This window comes from Triturus cristatus, chromosome 1_1, assembly GCF_964204655.1.
Source record: "Triturus cristatus chromosome 1_1, aTriCri1.1, whole genome shotgun sequence".
In the NCBI taxonomy this organism is placed as follows: Eukaryota; Metazoa; Chordata; class Amphibia; order Caudata; family Salamandridae; genus Triturus; species Triturus cristatus.
The window spans coordinates 331764434-331787233 of NC_140579.1; positions in this window are offsets into that span (position 1 = coordinate 331764434).

Below are 22800 nucleotides of genomic sequence, written 5' to 3' on the forward strand. Positions count from 1 at the left end.
GTCATATCTCACTGGAAAGATCAATAAAATCTAGGTACAGCTGGCAATGCATGGCTGACACGTATTTGCCCATGAGAAGATGAAAATTCACACTGATCCACTGTACCCAGACCCTCCCTGAACCCATATTGACATGGACTCAAAATATTTTGATAATTGGCCCAAAATATAAATCCATTATAGATGACTCTTTCTAAACTTTTAGCTGAGTGATCAATAAGGGAAAAAGAACATCAACAACAGGGATCAGATCTGCCACCCTTTTTGAAAATGTATACAATCACAGATGACGCCCAGGACTCAAGCAATGAAAAATATTAAAGCAATTAAAAAGATTGATAAGTAAGGGTTGCTCTTGAAAAGGTCAATCAGTATACTGTCCGGTCTAGGAACTTTATTTCAAGGACATTCCAAAAGGGCAGTATTAACTTCCCCAAGATTGACTTTTATGCAAGCATTTAGGACACACGCAAAAAATGGTTTTGATTCAGTACAGCTATTTGTACAATAAACAGTCATAAAATGCAGTGCTCAATAGTCTGCTCTAATATGCGTACCTAGAGGGGTTGTATTACTCCTGATACAGTTGACCAAAAAACATGTGTATCTTAAAGTGTATTCGCCTCGATTAAGGTGCGAAGATTGCTGGTACCAATCACCTTCTTCCTAATCCAAATGGCACATGTGTAACTGGCCATGCACATCCTAATCCTCGCACACACTCCTTAAGCCCAAAACGCAGCTCAAGTTACGATTGACAGAGAAGCTAGAAGAGTCTAACCACCTAGAAGTCTGAGCATCAAAGTTTCTAACCGCTTTCATGAGGGGCAATCTCGCTTGAGTGTATAGATCTTAAAAGAACTGACAACGTACTGGTAAGGTAGTGCTCAAATGCCATCTGGATTAACCGGATTACATTAAATAAGAAGAGTTTGGCAATGGAGAGCACCCAGACCGGTTGTTGGTTGTTATTTTTGGTGAACATTGGGAAGGTAGAACCTGGCCAGATTGGAATTTGTTAGCCAGGATAATAGATAGAAGATATGATCACTAATACTGAGGTCGACCGTCTCACTGTTAAAGGTCCAACTAATCAGGTATCTAGACAGAAACATGTGATCTGTAATGGATGCACATCCATTACCAAAGAAGTTTGGAAATACAGGAACACTGGCTAGGTGTAATTCATGCTTACTAACTAAGTCCCTCTCCATAATGAGATTCCGGAGATCAAGACCTCTTATATTTGAACCTGAGGAAGGGTGGGGGGAAACACAATGTGCTCTTGGACCTAAATCAAGGCTATCTGTGCGTTAATAGAACATTAAAATCCCTACAGATTAAAGCACAAACATGTTTCAATGGGGGCCTGCTCTGAGAAAGAATAATATCAACAATTTCAAACAATTTATCAAAAATAGCAATGCTTTTTTCAGATTTTTCTATAGTGTGCACTTCACCCAAAAGTATCGGGTATCAGAGTGCTGTAGATGAGCACCAGTTGCTTACACAAAGAAACATTTGCTTTTGTTAGGCATGGTGAGCTTAAGTGATTTGCCCAGAGTCACAGGATGTTGATTGTCATTGCCGAGACTCAAACCTTGTTTCCTCAGATTTGCGATCGATAGCCCTAGCTCGTAGGCTACATCCTCTCATTATAAAAATTTAACATGTAGATGGTAAAATTATTACAGCACTCGATAATTAATGCCTGGCTCACACAGCTAGCGGTATAAGTTACAGTAACCTTGACATTTAAGTATCGTCTCACGCAGATGTATAGGCTCCCTTAGCTCTCCCTGTGTTAGATGGCTGAGCGGCAAAACAATAGCAACAGAAACCATTAAGTCAGATAGCAGATACCTCTCAGATGTCCTGGTGAGATAGCCTGGGCAATAGATAGAATTCCAAGTGAGCAAACATTAGGACCATCACCTACTGTAACTCCGCTCAGGTTTAGTCCAACCACTACTTTGACATGGGAGCAGTTGAGAATTCCTGTTCTCTGTCACTAAACATGTTAAGAAGCTCATATGGCGAGAAGCAATATCTTCCAATGACTAACCCCCTAAATACCTCAAAAATTTTCTCTTCCTCAAATAATTGTTCCTCAAAATGAGAGGCTAGGCAACACAAATATCTTCTGATCTGGTGAAGAAAATGATATTGGTCTATGGCTTAATTTCTTGTTTGGGCAGGGTATGTGTGATTGGGTGGTGTTTTAATAACTTTCATGTGGTCTCCTGACTGTTCACATGTTCCCCTGTGCAGCATTGGGTGGGATGAATGTGAATGTTTAATATGTTTTGCCTATTAGATGTGCATTTAGTAAATATGGTGGTTTTTTTGTATTATAAAATTAAAAATGAATTGGAGATATGTATTTTCAACATAATGGAGTCCTTTTATTTTCTTATTTAGTGATAGGTGTTAGTGTTAAGCTCTGCCTCAACTGATTCCAATGAGAGTGATTTCCAGTACCAGTGACTGGCCAGGCAGGGCTCTTAGCATGCTCCAAAGCTTGGGTGGAGTGGATTTCAGCCTGTTATGCCAGTAGCAGTACTGGAGTTGATGTGGGTGTAACTTAATAACTAGCAAGTTGATTGCTCTTTTGTAGGCATATTTTAACGCATTCATGTGCCTCCATAAATACCTCATTGATTATACTTTCACTCCACTAATTTAGGAGTTGATATTCCAAATTTTCCTACCACTCATCCTTGTCCCTCCCACAATTACTCCAAAAACCAGCACACTCTGCGGTGTTCCACCGTAATATTCAAAAATATCATGGGACACAATATCCTGTCAAAAATATTTTGATGTCAAAATGTTTGTGAGACAGAAACACAAAAGGTAAGAATATCCATTTTTGTACGTATTTTATTTAATATAGTTGTGTATAATATTATTTTAATAATTTTGTTGTGTTTTATTAGTTTTGGTAAGTTACCATTAGTTTAATCTTGGGTAGATTTGGTAATATATTAAAAGTATTACTTTCTTTTAATTAAATGTATTTATTGTTGGGATGTTGGATTCATACGGGACTAAGGTGGGAAGTTTTTAAATATTTATTTTGTGATGGTTTAAAAATATGTTTTTTTATTTTCTGATTTATTAATAATGCAAATTAAGTTAATTTAAAATGATTTCATTGACACTTTTGAAACAATGGGAATGAAAAGTAATTTTAAATGATTAATTAGATTATTGATATTGAAAAATATGTTAATTGGACATAATTATATTTATATTAATACATTTTTATATGCTTTTTATATTAATGTTTACGTATTATTTGCTAAATTAATCTATATTGTTAAATTTAAAAACATTAATTTAATTTGCTGTTTTGGATGTTGGATTTTTGTGTAGTAGGTTGGACAGTGTTTTTAAATGTATATATATATATAAGTATGGAGTGATCAACCAATCTGTCTGATGAGAGTAGAAACAGGGAGATACAACAGGACTCTGCTATGGCAAAAATGTCATGCCCTTCCTGAGAACTAGATGATATATTCATTATCTTATAGAATTTTCTTGTAGTGTTCTCTTCTACCGCACAAAGACACTTGGGATGACATTTCCTCCCCTTACACTCTGTGCATATTCTCACTCTTTTCACATACTTACATACCAATCATTTAGTACATATGATTGGCACCATGAGATGCACTTTGTAGAATGAAATGTACTAATTACGGAAAGCACAAAGTACGATAAAGTGGCGATATGGTCACATAAACCGTAATGTGCACAATTCAAAATGGGTACATTACCCGAGAGTGAATGTAGTCATAATTTCGCGCACATACAGCAGCTCTGGCTACCGATAGTCGCCTCTAATGGAGGACTCTAGGAGAATACTTCTATCTTTTTGGATTTATTTCTGGCACCTTGTTGTTAATTTAAGATCATATTGCAAAGACACTGTGGAAATACAGTTTTTTATAATAGACGTAAGCTCCTCCATTTTGTATTATTCAGTCACCATTTTGTTCTAGCCTTTCCTTAGCCTGTCTCCTCAGCACGAATAATGTGTCCACTCCATCTACACAGAGAAATGTTGATACATCAAATGACCGCAGATCATATGTTTGTTCTTTACTTGCTAGCACGCAAGTAGGGCAGGGTGCATTGACAAAATGACTCATTTGTTTAACTTTCCTAATAACTGATATCAAATGTATTACAGCAAACAAATGAACCCTGATGGTAACAAATTAATATTGGTACAAGATATGTGACCTTTTGTTCCATATCCAGATGATCAATCAATAAGCGCCTGACTCTGTAACCACAGGCGTGTCTATGTTTATATTTCTGTCACAAGTTATGCACAGTTCTGCTTTATTTCTGTTGACCACAGGATTACTGATGACTGATGGGATTTCTGCATGCCATTTATACAATTTTCCAGAGAAACTGATCCTGACCAGTATATGGTCTTTGTCAGTTGCTGATTTTTCATACCTATTCCCACCTACGCCTTTTCCAGCACAACCATATATAAGGCCACCTATGACTGTGTAAGTTGTCCACTTTTCTCATAGCCACATTGCGCTGTGAGGTTGTGTACCCGCTTGAGCGCAAAAAATCTTTTTATGATACAGTTACCTCCGACTGCTGGTCTTCCTTGTTGTGAGCATACCTGTGAGAAGTTGGAAAAAGGACCACTTCCACAACAGCTCTGATTTTCTCAGACGCATACCAAGATTTCATGTGAGAATCCAACTATTCCATGATATCTTTAGATGTATGCTCTTTGTATACATGTATCAATCAGAGGAAGGGTGTAGAAGCTTGTATGCGTTTTTTTACAGAGCAGACACAGATCGCTGTGAGATCACAACAAAATGCTGGAGAAAATTATGACTTATTGTCTGGAACAGAATATTTTCTTATTTGAAAGGACTCTGTACGGACAAAAATCAGGAACTGCAATGGGTACTTGTTTTGCCCCCAGCCTAGCTAATTTATTTTTAGGCTGGTGGGAGGAACAAGAAGTGTGGGCAGAGGCCAATGATATTTTCCCCGAACACATCCCAATCTGGATCAGGTACATAGATGACCTGTTCCTGATTTGGGATGGACCATCTGAGCTGGCTCTAAAATTCATTCATAAACTAAGCATTAAGGATCTTAATCTTAGTTTCACAAATAAGATCAGTAATGATTACTGTGAATTCCTGGATGTAAGCATACAGATTATTGATAATAAGATCACTACCGAGTTATTCAGAAAAGAAACATCTGGGAATACGATCTTGGATGCTTCCAGTAATCACCCCACACCACTAAACCGTAGCATACCTTACGGCGAGTTCTTACGAGCTCTTCGTAATTGTAGTACCCCGGAGAATTATGTAAAAGAACAAACTCTGACGGAAGACCGGTTTAAACAAAGGGGCTACAGCAATAAAGTGGTTGTGGAAACCAAGAAAAAGATCAAGGGCACAACACAAAGTGCTTTACTTTTTAAGAGTGATCCCACAAAAAATAAGAACAATGACGTACCTAGAATGATTACCACGTATAGTACTAACTCACATAAATTGAGGAAAGTTATGAAAGCACATTGAAGTTTATTAGAGGCTGACACCATTATCGGCAAACACCTAGGCCCGGCACCTAAAGTGACTTATAGAAAATCAAGGTCAATAAGGGATCGCTTGGTTCATAGTTACCAACAGGAAGAGGCCCCGGGTAACTGGTTAAGCAGTGGCAAAGGATTTGTGACCTGCAATGCCTGTAAGGCATGCAGGAACAGCAAAAGTCGGAAGACATATAACACGGTTCAAGGAAGGACAAAGACAATTATGAAATGTGTTACCTGTACAAGTGATTTTGTCATCTATGTCTTAGAGTGTCCATGCGGATATAGGTACATAGGCAGCACAAAATTACAATTTAAAGTCCGTATCTTGCAGCATTTGCGGGCAATAGCAAATAAAGATTTCAACTATCCCACAGCTAGACATTTTGACAAAAAACATAATAGTAATAACACACTCTTGCTATTTTATGGGATAGACAGAGTAATGCCACATCTGAGAGGTGGTGACCGAGAAAAACATCTCTGCATCTTGGAGTCCAGATATATAATGAGCTTAATATGAAAAACCCTAATGGATTAAATAGTGGAGAAGAGTTAGTGACCCACATAGGAGTATAAACAAATTTTGGGACCTTGAGGCTAAGGCCTCCTTTTCAGCAAGATTTTAACTCACAATCACGAGTTTTAAGCAGGGAGTGATCAACCAATCTGTTTGATGAGAGTAGAAACAGGGAGATACAACAGGGCTCTGTTATGGCAATTTTTCAAATATAAAGTGCAGCAGCATGTAGAGAAATAGAATTTCTTATATGAGAATTAAACACCTAACTAATAGCAAGACAGAGGGGTTGCAAAGTGGCCAGATTGTTTTTTTTTTACATCCAAATACACCAGCATCACTTTACAGAGTTTGCCAGTGAAGTGCTACTTTCATTTTCTCGTCTTTCTTTGAAGAGCATTGTTGTTTCCAGGTTGGGAGAGTGTACCATTCCTGGAGGTACTGCAATACCTGGTTGATGGGTGGATTGGAAAACACAATGTGTACCATGGCTCTGTGTTTATGGATGTGGTCTTTTTATACCATACTGCTTACGTTTTGTAAGGATGTAAGCAATGGACAGTGAAACGATTCCCTTCAGGGCCCTCTAGTCATGTCCATAACTTTTCAGGTGAAACCACTCGCTGATTTCTGAATAGTTAGTGAGAGATCGTTTAGGTAACCATGTTGTTTCTGCTTACATTTCACATGCTTTGCATTCCCTATGAGTGGTTGCTTTTTTTTTTCTTTTTTTAGGAAGCATATTACTCTTATCAAGTGCATAATTTGTATTGAGCCACATCCAAGTGTTTATAGCGGGCACAATTAGGTTATAGCTGAAGGCAGTGCGAGTTTCTCTCAGTGGGCAAGTATGGTGTTCAGTGGGGATGTGGCACTATGGCCAGAGCTGTGGAATTTGGAACTGGGGAACCAGGTTCCGCATTCATGACCAGTCCACCACACCACTGTACTGAGGGAGCACATTCTCATGCTAGACCGTAGAAGGCCCCACTAGACCTTAGAAGGCTTGATGTCTTGGCACAAGCAGGTGTACACCTTGAAGGCCTGTCCACCACAATCCATACTGAAGTTCATCTCCAGTCTTGCTGGCAGGCCTACGAAGCAGCACACCATAGAGCAACAGTGATCCAGTCGCTGTGACTGTCGCTGAGGTCACATGAACCTTGAGCAGGTTAGGGCGATGCGAACGGTGTGACCTCACTGACTACCTATTTCGGGTGGGTGTTTGCATTGTGCTGAGGGGATTACCAGGTAATTACTCACGCAGCTCTCTGATGGATGTCACATGAGGTAAAATACTGCAATAAATGGCAGACACTCTGAAAACAAGAGCAAACGTTATGTTACATGAGGCAATGGTGGTAATTGTGCATGTATCAAAAGCAAACAAAATACAAGAGGTAGCAAACAATACGTTACAAGAGGAAAAGTGACATGTGTGCAAGTTACAAAAGAGTACAAAGTACAAGTAGAGGTATAAAAGTGCAATAAATGGCAGACACTCAAAACACAGGAACACACTGGGAAGGCACAACTACGGGCATGGAGAACAGAATTTCCTATAATGTAAAGACTTCCTTCAGACAATAGAGAGGGTGTGAATTAAGTTTGGAAGTGTCTTTGCAGGAGGAGAACTTTGAGGTCAGTTTTGAAGGACTGGGAAGAGGGAGGGGGTGGTCCGGAGCTGAGGCTGTGTTCCAGATTCTCGCCACGTTGCTTGTAAAGGATTGGGCCATCGATCTTTCCTTCTTGAAAGTGGGAGGTTCAAGTAATAAATTTTGCGCAGTACGTGATGGTCTAGAGCATTATATGCATATGTGACAATAACGTTTTTTTCTCCTTTTTATTCTAGTCTAAAGCTTTTGATTCCTGATTCCAGTTTCGACAGTGGTTGTTCTGCAGTTTTGTGTAGTTGCATTGTTTTGGTAAGAATCTTTTTTTGTTGTATTTACTCCAAATGAGTAATATTGTAATGTCTGAATGAATTTTTTTGTAAGTGATGTCATAATGGCAAAATATTTATTTAGTGGTTTGAGCATGAAATTCTTTGCAATGTGTTTTGCATAGTCTTATGTGTAATTGCTTTTCTCTTTCTTTTTTAGTGGGATATTGTTGATCCATACTGTGTCTGTACAGAGTAGGTGGTGGTGAGTAGTTTAGCTGCCTCTGGCAAGTGAGTGGTATTGTTTTGGAGTATATATGAGTTTTTTGATAAAGGTGCTTTTTGTTTATTACTTATTTTAGTTTCTGATTTTGTGTTTGTAGATTTGTATCGATTTGCGACTTGTTTGTGTTTTTATTTTTGTCTAAAAAAAATCCTAAATGTGTTGGTGGTGTGTGTGGACTGGCACTTGGTTGGCGGTGTGCGTGGAATGGTGCTTGGCTGGCGGTGTGTGAGTAGTGACTTGCTGCTAGTCACTACACACACTGCTAGCTGAGTGCCACTCCACGCAATCCATCAGCTTGTGTAGTTGCTGTGTCAGGAATGTGGGCGTGTGAAAGTGATGGGCCCTTGAATGGCGCTGTGTGCTGGTGTGAGTTTTGTTATGTGATGGGCCCGCGGCTGGCGGTGTGAATGGTTTTGTATGTCTCACACGTGTGAAAGGTGTATGAATGGCATGTAAAGAGGTTGGTGCCTTGTCGTGGCTTTACAGCTCACAAGCTGTGAGTCAATGGTTCAGTTTCTCGCCCTTTCAATTATTAACAGTGCATTTTATTTTTGTGAAATCACTTGCTAATACAATTGTATATACTGAACCATCACTCACCCTCGTGCCAAATCCAACCAGTATGTGTGTGCGTTTGAGGAATAGATGGCTGTGCAGGAATCTTTGTCTTTTTAGTTTCTCTGCCTGTCGCGGGTACTTGGGCCTCCCACACAAGTGAGGCACCATTTTTACCGGGAGACCCAGGGGAATGCTGGGTGGTGGGATATTTGAGTGAGCCCAGTGATACCACATCTTTCCCACACAAAAATGTGTGAAAAAAGTGATTTGTTTCAGCTAAAATTGAGGTTTGCAGGGGATTCTGGGTAAGGAAACGTTGGGGGATCCACGCAAGCCATACCTCCCTGGAAGCCCCCGGGTGTCTAGTTTTCAGAAATGTATGGGTTTGGTAGGTTTCCCTAAGTGGCTGCCGAGCACCGGGCCAAAAACCCAGGTGACCCCCCTTGCAAAACCAGGTGGTTTTGAGATAGGCAATTTTGATGTCACCTCACTACGTTTTGGGCCCTTGCCTGTCGCGGGTACTTGGGCCTCCCACACAAGTGAGGCACCATTTTTACCGGGAGACCCAGGGGAACGCTGGGAGGTGGGAAATTTGAGTGAGCCCGATGATGCCACAACTTTCCCACACAAAAATGTGTGAAAAAAGTGATTTTTTTCAGCTAAAATTTAGGTTTGCAGGGGATTCTGGGTAAGGAAACATTGGGGGATCCACGCAAGCCATACCTCCCTGGAAGCCCCCGGATGTCTAGTTTTCAGAAATGTATGGGTTTGGCAGGTGTCCCTAGATGGCCGCCGAGCACCGGGCCAAAAACCCAAGTGACCACCGTTGCAAAACCAGGTGGTTTTGAGATAGGCAATTTTGATGTTACCTCACTACGTTTTGTGCCGTTTCCTGTCGCAGGCACTAGGCCGACCCACACAAGTGAGGTACCGTTTTTCTCGTAAGACTTTGGGGAACGCGGGGTGGGTGGAAATTTATGGATCCACGCAGATTCCGGAACTTTCCACCACAGAAATGTGGGGAAAATGTGTCTTTTTTGACAATTTTTTAGGTTTGCAAGGGATTCTGGGTAACAGACCCTGGTGGGAGGCAGTCAAGTCACCCCATTCGGGATTCCCCTGGGTGTCTATTTTTCAAAAATGTATAGATTTGCTAGGTTTCCCAAGGTGCCCGCAGGGCAAGGGTTCAAAAACTACAGCTAGTCATTTTGCCAAAAAAGGGTCATTTTTCACTGCCAAATTGAGGTGTGACCACGATGTGTTTTGCGACGTTTCCTGTCGCGGGCACTAGGCCGAACCACACAAGTGAGATACCGTTTTTCTCGTAAGACTTTGGGGAACGTGGGGTTGATGTAAATTTGTGGATTCACGCAGATTCCGGAACTTTCCACCACAGAAATGTGGGAAAAATGTGTTTTTTTGGACAATTTTTTCGGTTTGCAAGGGATTCTGGGTAACAGACCCTGGTGGGAGGCAGTCAAGTCACCCCATCCTGGATTCCCCTGGGTGTCTAGTTTTCAAAAATGTATAGGTTTGCTAGGTTTCTGAAGGTGCCCGCAGAGCTAGGGTTAAAAAACTACAGCTAGTCATTTTGCCAAAAAAGGGTCATTTTTCACTGCGAAATTGAGGTGTGACCACGATGTGTTTTACGATGTTTCCTGTCGCGGGCACTAGGCCGAACCACACAAGTGAGGTACCGTTTTTCTCGTAAGACTTTGGGGAACGCGGGGTGGGTGGAAATTTGTGGATCCACGCAGATTCCGGAACTTTCCACCACAGAAATGTGGGGAAAATGTGATTTTTTTGACAATTTGTCAGGTTTGCAAGGGATTCTGGGTAACAGACCCTGGTGGGAGGCAGTCAAGTCACCCCATCCTGGATTCTCCTGGGTGTCTAGTTTTCAAAAATGTATAGGTTTGCTAGGTTTCCCAAGGTGCCCGCAGAGCTAGGGTTCAGAAACTACAGCTAGTCAATTTGCCAAAAAAGGGTCATTTTTCACTGCGAAATTGAGGTGTGACCACGTTGCGTTTTGCGCCGTTTCCTGTCGCGGGCTCTAAGCCGACCCACACAAGTGATGTACCATTTTTCTCGTAAGACTTTGGGGAACGCGGGGTGGGTGGAAATTTGTGGATCCACGCAGATTCCGGAACTTTCCACTACAGAAATGTGGGGAAAATGTGTTTTTTTGGACAATTTTTTAGGTTTGCAAGGGATTCTGGGTAACAGACCCTGGTGGGAGGCAGTCAAGTCACCCCATCCTGGATTCCCCTGGGTGTCTAGTTTTCAAAAATGTATAGGTATGCTAGGTTTCCCAAGGTGCCCGCAGAGCTAGGGTTCAAAAACTACAGCTAGACATTTTGCCAAAAAAGGGTCATTTTTCACTGCAAAATTGAGGTGTGACCACGTTGCGTTTTGCGCCGTTTCCTGTCGCGGGCACTAGGCCGACCCACACAAGTGAGGTACCATTTTTATCGGGAGACTTAGGGTAATTCAGATTTGTAAAGGAACTGTTATTATCTAGTGACTTTCGATGCATTTCTGCCTTCAAAATGAAAGACATTGTGTAAAAAATAAGTCATTCTAAAAAATGACTGATAATTCTCATGCTAGTATGAGTATTCCCAATTTCAGAAATGTGCAAATATCTACTGTTTCTAAACTCTATATTTTGTTCCCATTTCAGAAATACATAGGTGTCTTTAATACCGATTTTTCCATGTACACATTTTTACAGAATAATTACTATATACCCGGTACATAATAAAAAACCATTGCAAGTTGCTGCTCAGTTTTTGGCTCTGGGCTCGTCGGGTTCTTGGTGAACCTACAAGTCCTATATATCCCCACAACCAGCAATGTCCAGCGGATGCAACGGTATATTGCTTTCAAAGAGCTGTCATAATTAGAAGAAGTTACAGGTGAAAACGTTGACACAAAAGGCTGTTTTTTTCAACTAATTTTCAATTTATCCTATATTTAACTGTTTGTTTCTATAAAAAAAACCTTGATGGATCTACACAAATGACCCCTTGCTGAATTCAGAATTTTGTCTTCTTCTCGAAAATGTATAGCTTTCCAGGATCCATTATTGCTTTTGTACCCATTTCTGCCATTAACTGGAAGGAGGTCAAAAGCACAAAAAATTGCAAAAATAGGCTATGTCCCAGAAAAATGCCAAAACTGTGTAAAAACTGTAGGGTTTCTGACAAAAGTCTGGTATCCCCGAAAAGCTGGGAAAATGGTGATTTCAACCCCACAAACCCTTTTTTAATAACATTTGCAGGAAAAAACCCAGATGCTTTCATTTACAGCCCGTTTTTCCAATTTTTCCGAAAAAACCCAAAATTTTGCTGTATTTTGGCTCATTTCTGTGACCCCTCCAGGGGAATCCACAAACCCTGAGTACCTTTAGAATCCCCATGATGTTGGAAGAAAAGGACGCAAATTTGGCGTGGATACCTAATGTGGTCAAAAAGTTACAGGGGCCTAAGCGCGCACTACCCCAAATAGCCAAAAAAAGGCTTGGCACAGGAGGGGGAAAAGGCCTGGCAGTGAAGGGGTTAAGCATAGGATTAGCACAGTGCTATCCACGCCGTGATAGAAATGGACAAAGTCTTTAAGCATAGGACTAGCACAGTGCTGTCTTTGCCGAGTTGTAAAATGACAAAAAACATTTACCACTCTAGGCACAGTATTACAGCTTAAAAAATACCAACCAAGCCAACCCGAAGTGAGTAAAAGCAACCCCTGACACAGTGTTTCGCTCTAATTAGAGCTCTTCAGAGAGGTATAGCTTTGTCCAGACACAAGGGAGCACCCAGTATAAGTAAAAAAAATACCCTTTCAGGCATGGAGTGATGAATAAATTATGCAAAAAAGAAGCAGAGCACTCTGGATAGTTCTCAAGTTTAGGTGGAAAGCAGCTCCTGTATAGAGCACTCTCAACACCGGCGACACTCTAGATCTGCTCACCTCAAATGTCTGCTTTTCTATCAAAGTCTTTAAGCATAGGATTAGTACAGTGCTATCCACGCCGAGATAGAAATGGACAAAGTCTTTTGCCATTTCTACAGCAAAGTCCTTAAGCATACGACTAGCACAGTGCTGTCCTTGCCGAGCTGCAAAATGACAAACGCCATTTACCACTCCAGGCACAGTATTATGGCTTTTTTTTATTTTTTTATTTCTGTTTCATCAGCAGTTATGCATACATTCCCAATCAGTATTACCGACAATCACATAATACATCATTACATTATCGAGGGGAAAAGAAGCAACATTTACAGAATAACTACATCTCGGTCACCACTTGATCTCAGTTCAAGTTCCACCGATGGGGATATACATATAATCCCACAATAGATATTCCACTTGCCCCATTTCCTGTCCCATTTTTTAGGGCACCCACGTGTTGTAAATACTTCTTTTTCCACAATGATACATTTGTCTAGCTCTTTCGCCCATGCCTGGATAGACGGTGAGTTCGCCGCTCCCCATCCCCTTGCTATTCCTCGCTTGACATGGGTATAACCTAGCGTGGCCAGCTGCTGTTCTATTTCTGTAAGGTCTGTGGCCATCCAGATATTGAGTAGGCCTAGCCTTGGTGTGAGAGTGATTTATTTCGCTAATGCAGTCTGGATAGGAGTCGTGGCCCCCTCCCATATTCGCAAGAGCTCCGTGCACTCCCAGACCGTATGATAAAAGGTAGCTGTTTGGTTGCATCCCCTGAGGCAAAGTGCGTCAGACCTGGTGCCTATTTTCGCCAAAGTCACTCCTGTTAGGTATGACCTATGTAGGATCCTAAGTTGTATCAGTCGGAAGTGGAGGGTGATAGCCGCTTCTTTGGGGGACATTAGGGCCATTTGCCAGTCCTCATCATCAAGTGGTCCCAGGTCTCCCTGCCATTTTTCCCTGAGTTTGTGGAATGTATCGGGTAGGTTGTTACATAATTTTTTGTAGGTCAATGATATGGCTTTGAGTGTAGCGGCCCATCAAGCAGTCGATCTTCTAGCGGTGATGACTCCGTGAGATCTGGAAAAGCTGTGGTGAGGGCGTTTCTAACTTGCAAGTATCTAAACATTTCCCCTTGTGCCATTTAATATTGTCCTCGGAGCTCTTCAAATCTAAGGATCGACCCTTTTTTGATCAGATCTCCGACTACAGAAATCCCAATAGTATCCCACTTGTCGAAACCAAGTTGATAGCAGAAAGAACCCAGTCTCTGGGCATACCACAATGGTGTCGCTTTTGTGAGGACATTTGACCAACCCAGACGCGTGTTCACCTGGTGCCAGATCGCTATGGTGTGTGAGGTAGGCCCAAAATATCGCCCTTTTCTGATTTTTGAGTATAGAGCTCCTAGGTAACAAGTTCGCCCAGTCTGATATCTGTCTAATAAATAGGCGGGATCATTAGGGGAGCGGTAAATCCAGTGGTTCACCACCACCAATTGCAAGGCCCAATAGTAGAGTCTAAGATCTGGGAGGGCTATACCCCATCATACCACCCTTTCATTAACTTTTTCATTGCAATACGAGGGGCCTTGCCATCCCAGAGCAGTGTACGGACTTCGCTTTCCACTGCTGAGAAGTAAGGATCTGGGACTCAGTGTGGGCAGTTCTGGAGAATGTATAAAAAGCGAGGAAGAGCCAGTATCTTAAATAGAGCAGCGCGACCCACTAGGGATAGGGGTAGGGACCGCCAATGTTTCACGCCTGCTTTCAGCCGGGCCAGTGGGGGGGCTAAGTTGCGGCTATGGAAAAGGGTTGGGTCAGACGTTACATATACTCCCAGATAGCGGAAGCCTTCCATTGTCACCTCAACCGTGCAGTTCACCGGGAGACTAGGAACCTGGCCCTGAAGCACAAACATTACCCACTTACTCAAATTTATCTTGTATCCAGAGAATTTCACAAAATTCGTAAAGATGTTTAGCACTCCGTGTATGGATCTATATGGGGAGGCGAGGTATAATAAAATATCGTCGGCGTACAAGGATATTCGATCTTCTTGTCCCTTTGCCCATTTCAAGCCCCTCACCAGGACATCCCAATGTATCCAGGCGGCCAACGGTTCTAGCATGAGGGAAAATATCAGGGGGGATAGAGGACAGCCCTGTCGGGTTCCCCTCTGTAATGTGAAAGACCAGGATGTGTAATTATTGACTCTTACTTGCCCCTGTATATCAGTGTAAAGTAGTTTCACCCATCCCAAGAATTTAGGGCCAAATCCCATCCTTGCCAGAACTTCAAATAAATATGGCTACTCTATAGCGCTGAATGCCATGGAGGCATCTAAAGACAGCACTACTGCGTCTTCTCCCATGTATTCTCTTCGTGCGAGCACGTTGTGGAGATGGCGGATGTTGAGTGCCATATTCCTCCCTGGCATAAAGTCAGATTGGTCAGGGTGAACCAAGGAGGAGATAACCACGACCCGCCTAGTGGCAAGAACTTTCGCTAGAATCTTGACTTCTACGTTGATTAATGAAATCGGTCTATATGAGCTGCATTATCGACAGGCTTCCCTGGTTTATGGATCACAACTATGGATGCTAGATGTTGGTCATTGAACAGTTTTCCCCACTCATAGCTTTCATTGTACATAGCCCGCAGGTGCGGGGCTACTTGAGAGGCAGTTACTTTTAAGAATGCGATGGGAGTCCCGTTGGGCCCCATCGCCTTCCCAGAGTGGATTAGGCTTATGGCCTTCTGGATCTCTTTGTCTGTCAAATCACCCTCAAGGGCTACTTTATCAGTCTCAGAGAGTATTGGTATGTTGCTATCAGAAAGGAGTTGACGGGAAACCTCTGCTGTGTATGTAGTGGAGAGAGAATATATCTGCTCTAGATGATCTGCGAATGCCTCCGCTATATCCTTGGGATGTGCATTAAGCGCCAGGAGGCTCCGTCAGGAGTGACAGTTTGCGCTATATAAACCTTCCTTTCATTCATTCATTCAATTGTCCTTCCATCTGACATAGTCAATCTCGGCACCCATCTCTCCCTTTCCTCTCTCCTTTCCAGCCAGGCCAATGTTTTACCAGCCCTATCGCCCAGTTCATACATTCTGTGTTGCGTGTTAAGGTGTTTAGCCATCATGTGTTCCCTTGCTCTGATCCTATATTCCTCTTGTTTAAGTGTGGGGAGGTGTAGTGTGCCTTCTGATGGCATACTGGTGTTATTGAGTTCCAGTTGTTGGAGCTCCTCTTCCAATTGGACTAGCTGGTGATGTTTATTCTGGATGTATCCCATCTTTAGGAACAGGGCTTGTCCCTTCAAGACTACATTGAAGGCTTCCCATATAATTTGTGCCGATTCAACCGAGCCAACATTTTCTTCAAAGTAATTGATGGTTTGCGTATACAATTCCTTTTTGATGTCTGAAATTTTCAACAACCACGGGTTTAGAATGATAGTGGTCTGTGGCTGGTCGGAGATGCCTCTCAGCAGAGCATGGGGGTTTCGGAAACTACCAATTGAGGCTGTAGGTGTTAGAAAGTAATCGATACGAGATGAGCTTTTGTGTGCATTCGAGAAATAGGTGTATTGGGCCTCATTCAGTTTTAGCGTACGCCATACATCTGTCAGACCCATAGCTGTGGAAAATTCTTCCATTAGTACATTTGGACGTGCCCCCGACCGCTGTGGGTGTCTGTCTATTCTGTCGTCCATGGTCATGTTCTAGCCCCCTCCCAAGATCAGCGTTCCCATTGGAAGGTCAATTAATATTTTGCCCAAGTCTGTCAGTGCTTCCTTGCCCAGTGCTGGCAGTAGATATAGTGAAATCACATTAAGCGCCCTTCCCTCCCATTGGGCCTCTAAGACAGCAAATCTGCCCCTGGGGTCCGTCCAGGTACGCTTCACGATAAGAGCCAGGTTCTTTTTAACCACAATCCCCGTTCCCCGAGATCCTGCGGTGTGGTCAGCATGTACTAGGAGTTTATAACCCCACCTTGTGAGGGCTTTACTTTTATTGCCAACCATGTGCGTCTCCTGCAATAACACCACATCAGGAGCCTGTCTTTTCAAGTATTGCTGAACAATTCCCCGTTTGATTTTTTCCCCCATACCGTTCACATCCCAAGTAAGTATAAAGAGTGACGATTCCATTTTATCCCCCATCATCCGATATGAAGACAGTAGGAGTACTGTAGTTCAATAGTGGCGTGTGCTTAGCATTCCCACCTAGCAGAACTGGTGAAGCGTGGTCCGGCTCATCTCCCCTGCAACTGAAATCAGCAATGGAACCTGTTCATGGCAGTATACGATCACTACCTTGTGAATCAAACATTCCTGGAAAAGATAAACACCCATCCCTCCACCCCGATCTCCCTTCCCTGCCCCCCTGCCTGTGATTTCAAAACTACCCACTCCCCAACTACGCAGAGTGCCTCTCATCCTCCCAAAAAATACTGAAAGGTGTGGGCTAGTTGTCCCCCCCACCCCCGCGAAAAGCTATTGGTATTATGCATGCAATCGTTTGACTCCCAACCCACCTAGTAAGAGATCTAAATGTCACATCTCATAAGTGGGTCTCTTTGTTAGTGATAGTCTGAAAATCAAGTCTACTTATGACTCTCAGTTCGGTAACATCTTAAGAACAGTCTCACAACTGCAGTGGAGCACATAGGTAAGTTGAATTCCTTGCAGTCCCGACCTCAGGCGTGGTTGTATCATCTGTGCGTCATCTACTTTTCTTTTGCTTTAGCAGAGTCGTCTTCAGATGGAGTCCCAACATACTCTCTGTGCATCCTTGGTCCTCAGTTTAGATCCCGGCGTTGGCTTCCCACCCTGCGCCACCCCTCCAACCAGTCCCACACATCTTCCGGTGAAGTGAAGAACCACATCTTGCCGTCTGATTCCACTCTAAGTTTCGCCGGAAAGAGCATGGCTTATTTCACATCGCGGTCCCGAAGCTCTTTCTTCACTGTCTGGAAGCTTCGCCTTTGGGCCTGGACCTTGGCAGTGAAATCTGGAAAGAATGTGATTTCGTTATTGTCAAACTTAAGTGGAGGGTTAGACCGTGGTGTTTGTAGGATGGTGTGTCTGTCTCTATAAAAAAGACATGGGCAATAAGTGGCCTCGGGGGGGCTCCTGGTTTTGGCCTACCTCCTGGCACTCTATGCGCTCTTTCAATCGAGAAATAACTGGGTAGTCTCTTGGGACGTAGATGTTTCACTATTAAGTCTTCCACATAGAGGTCAGCTGCTGGCCCCTCAGCCGGCTCCGGCACCCCTAATATAAGTATGTTATTTTTTCGAGCCTTCCCTTCAAATTCATCAAGTTGTTGCGCCATCCGTACCTGCTGACTTTGAAGTTCGGCGACCTGTGTCTGGAGTTGAGATGTGTCGGCCTGTAGCGATGTTGTTACTATTTTGAGGTCTTTCACTTTATCATCCATTTGGAGAATGTCTGCTCACAGAAGAGATACCTCAATGTTCACGGAGTCGAGGGAGGATCGCACTCCACTGATAGCTTCCATGACATCGTGCAGTGTAGGCTTCGACGGCGAATTTTCCTGCATCTCTAGTGCCTCCATTTGTTGTGCCTCATGATCTTCCACCGACTTGTTCCAGGCAAATTTAGCTAGCTTGTTGTGTGCATTCGCTTTCAGTCCCTTGCCTGTTGCCATTTCAGGACTGTGATGCGCGTGAGGGGGTACTATGTCCAAGATCAGTCTAGGTAATCCTCGCCGCCTACCCAGCGAGGATGCTGTTCTCGCCGTCAGCCTGTCTATTTTCCCAAGGGCCGATCTCCGAGAAACCACTCTGTCCAGGTGTCCTCGCCACAAGGTGATTGTCTGGGCCTGACAAGAAGGCCAGCGGCGTCTGCGCGCTTTCCGTGGACCAGGGTACAACAGTTAACGCACTGGTCAGCGAGTCTTGGTACTCCCAGCTGGGTCGCCTGTATAGAGATTTCCTTTACCTTACGTCATTAGTCTACCTCAGCTCTTGTCGGTTCGTCCCCCGTCTTTGCGTCAGTTCTGACCCTGAGGGGGTCTTAAGTACCTCAAAGATTGCGTCCGCGATTCCGGGGCCCTATCGGGTCTCCAGGTATGGGGAGTTGCTAGTTACCTTTAATCGTGTATGCGGCCCACTACGGCCAGCAGCAGCCTTGGGTGCCAGCGATTAATCCTCCAGACGTCATATATGTCTTGCAGTTGTCATAGACCCTCAGGCCCCATCCAGCGCATAAAACGCCATCCCCGGTCTCAAACGGGACACAATCCCACCAGTTAGCGGCCTTCTCTGCCCTCCGGTACTCTGATTTGGATCTCACACAGGTCCAGTAGTAAACACCAGAAGCAAGGCTCTGCAGGGGGGCCTTATCCACTGCAATTCTCAATGGCCGCCCGGGCCCCCAGAGAGGTGTTCAATGCTATGTCTTACCGGCGAGAGGAGCCGGGGCCCCGATCGCAGGCCGCTGAGGTGGTATGATCATGTCACCACTTCCGACGATCTGCACTCCACCTCCTCTAGCAACGCCCGGGCTCCAGGAGACGCACGCAGTTGTGGGCCTAGCGGGCCTCCGAAGCCGGGACCTCGAGTAGCGGCCACCGCGGTGTGCCTCCGGTATCACTGCACACACGCAGCCGCCTTGGTCCTATGGGCACCAGTCTTCGCCGCATTCCGGCCGGCCAGTGGACACATCTGGATTAGAGGGTCTTCTCCTGCTGACCCCAGCGTGTGTGCTCTATACACTGACCTCCGAGTTGCGGGCGGAGGTCTCTGCGCCGCCATGTTTGTTTCCTGCTGCCTGCCCCCGGGGTGCCTCGCTTCACTCTTCTCAGCAGGATTGCTTCGCACAGTTACTGGCAGCAGTGGACTGTAGGGCTGGTGAGCCTTCTGATTTGCAGTCTTTACGGGCACAGGATTCTGCAGGATAGACAGCGAGGATGCGGGAGCCTCTCTAGCTAGCCCCTATTCACTTCGGCTGCTAGCCATGGGGCATATTATCAAGCACGGCGTTAAAATTATTGCCGATTTAGCGGCAGAAAACTGCCGCTAAAACGGCGATAATGGACTTGATAATATGCCGCAGAGAATTCCAATAGAAGCCCATGTTGACACCAGAACATGGGCTTCTATGGGAATTCTCAAGGGCATATTATCAAGCCCATTATCGCCAGTTCTTGATAATATGCCCCCATGTCCCCATTATTACAGCTTTAAATTGGTAAAATACCAATGAAGCCAACCTGAAATTAGTAAAAGCAACCCCTGACACAGTGTTTTGCTCTAATTAGAGCTTTTCAGAGAGGTATATATATAGTATTTTACTTTAATTAGTAAATACGTTAAGGTGTTCTTCTGGTCTTATTTGTTAATGTATTAATTTTAATGTCTATTTAGGCTTATATCTTTTAAAATGCAAGCAATATTTTAAATTTATGTTTTATATTTGTTAAAATGCACTTTATGCTAATTATTTATGTTTTTAATATAGGTGAGGTAAGTGTAATTTAAGCTTTTCAAAGTCCAGCACTTTTTCTCATGTTGCTCAAGTTGGAGTTGGAGTACTAGATCTGATCCTTCTAAAGTCCAACACTTTCTCTACTGTTGTTTATGCTGGAGTGAGTATAGTAATTCAGACGCCTTGAAAATTCCCAAATTTTCCTTACTGTTCCTAATCTTGGGGTGAGATGTTTGACCCATTTAATGTCCATCTCTTTCCTTACTGTTTCTTATGTTGGAGGAAGATTAGTAAATTTCACCTTTTCATAGTCTATAATTGTCTCTACTGTTGCTATGTTTGGAGTGAGAATAGTAAATGTGATCCCTCCAAAGTCCAACACTTTTACTACTGTTACTTACATTGGAAAGGGAATAGTTAATCTGACCTGTTCAAAGGCCAACACTTTTCATGATGTGGCTTTTTGGTGGTGGTATAATAACAAGTACAGGTCTATTATTATATACATTTTTTGTGACACTTTTTTATGGTTTATTTTTGTGATCCCATTTATAAACTTATTTTAATTTAATGTTTAAACTTTCTAGTTTTCTTTTTCTAAGCAATATTGTTTTTATTAAATTATTTTGTAACTATTCGTATTTATTGTTAGTGACTTTTTTTATATTCTTGTTGAATTCATAATTATATTTATTAGGTTGTTGTTTCTATCATATGTTACATTTATTTTAAAGTATTTTTTGTTTCTTAATTGGTAAAATTGCTTTTAACTTTTCTAATTATATTAAATATATTTTACAGTTACTGTTTCATTCTGAAAAATTCAATATACTTATATATACATTTTGCTCTTCTATTTTTTTTATTCCATGTTTTGGCCTTTACATACAAAAGTATGTATTATTGTCTTCAATATTTTTGGCAGTATTTTTACATTTCAATTGTTTTTGCCGCCGATATTTTGTCATAAGATGGCCACAATAATTGGAATTCCCCAGACTCGCAATGAAGACATCTACACCTAAAAGATAGGGATAGGATAGGTGGAGATCTCAAGCCAGTGTTTTGTGAACAGCGTATGTAAGTATGTAAAGTAGTACTACTGGACTATTACCTTTCATACTCGAAAAACAGCTTCAATGACGAGGCCTCAAAGAGTTTTCAGGTCCCCTTTGAAGCAGGGACAAATCCTTCCTGATGCAGTGAAGGTCAATGCGTGGACTGCTGTCACTCGATAGCTACCACAACAGGAACCTTCAACTGTATATCCACTTCCAAAAAACCAAGTCCCCACTGCCTACTCTCTGCATCATCTGCTGCATTATGAGAATTAGCCTCTTCTTGGCAAAGTTTAGGTATTATAACTCCACCAAATCCCCCCACCTACCAAAGCCTCAATCCTTCCATATGTTCTTAGTTAGCTAATGGATGTTCCACTTCTCTTATATGAGGCATCCTGCCTTACTGGGTAGAAGATTCTGTGGCCATAAAGCAGCTGAATGTTTAGCTGTGGATCAAATAAATTGACTGTAGTAGGGAAACTTCACCCATGTTTGTTGAAGTAAGATTCCCTAACTCGTCTGACTTTGGGGGAGAAGAGAAAATCTTTTTATGCCCTTCACCCTCTTGGCACACAATTCAAGCTTACTTATGATGAGACAGTGATGATACAATCCACTTAGAGTCAATGTACAACATACTGGTTATTATTATTCTTCTTCTTATTATTATTATTATTTTTGTTAGAAATGGGGGTCTCTAGTTGGCAATGGTTTGCGCCTTTGTCCAAATAGAGACCCTTGCTTCTAGTCAAGGTAAGGGGCTACACTACTAAAATAACCCCTGCTCACCCCCTTGGTAGCTTGGCATGAGCAGACAGGCTTATCTCAGAGGCAGTGTGTAGAGCATTTGCGAACACATACAGTAATACAGTCAAAACACTCCAAATGGACACCACACCACTTTAGAAAAATAAGTAATCTTTACTAGACGTAACACAAGACTAAACAACAAAAATCCACATTACTATATAAAGAATATGACTTTGAGAAGGTAGAAATAGCTTAGTTCAATGTAGGTGTTAAAAGCAACACTTTACTTTTTTTGCGTCAGTTACTTGCTTCGGGGGAGGTGATGCATTGGTTTCTTACTGCAGCGCAGGGGAGGTGATGCGTCGGTTTCTTACCGGAGAGGAGGTGATGCATCATTTTTCTTACTGCATTCCGGTTACAATGTGACAAGATGGCGCCTCAATGCAAAGCGACGATCTGGTGCGATGCGACAAAATGGTATCTTTGATGCGATGCGACAACGTGGATGCGATGCGTGCACGCCCAAAGTCCGTGCGGTGAAATCGATGAACTTTGGAGCCACGACAGGCCCTGCGACACGCTTCTCCGGTGATGCAACGGCAACCTCGGCAGCGGCGGCATGCTTCTCCGGTAATGCCACACACTGCCTCGGCGATGCTACGGCGAACAGCTGCGGCGGCGACATGCTTTTTTGGCAATGCGCGGCAACTGCTGCGGCGGTGACACAT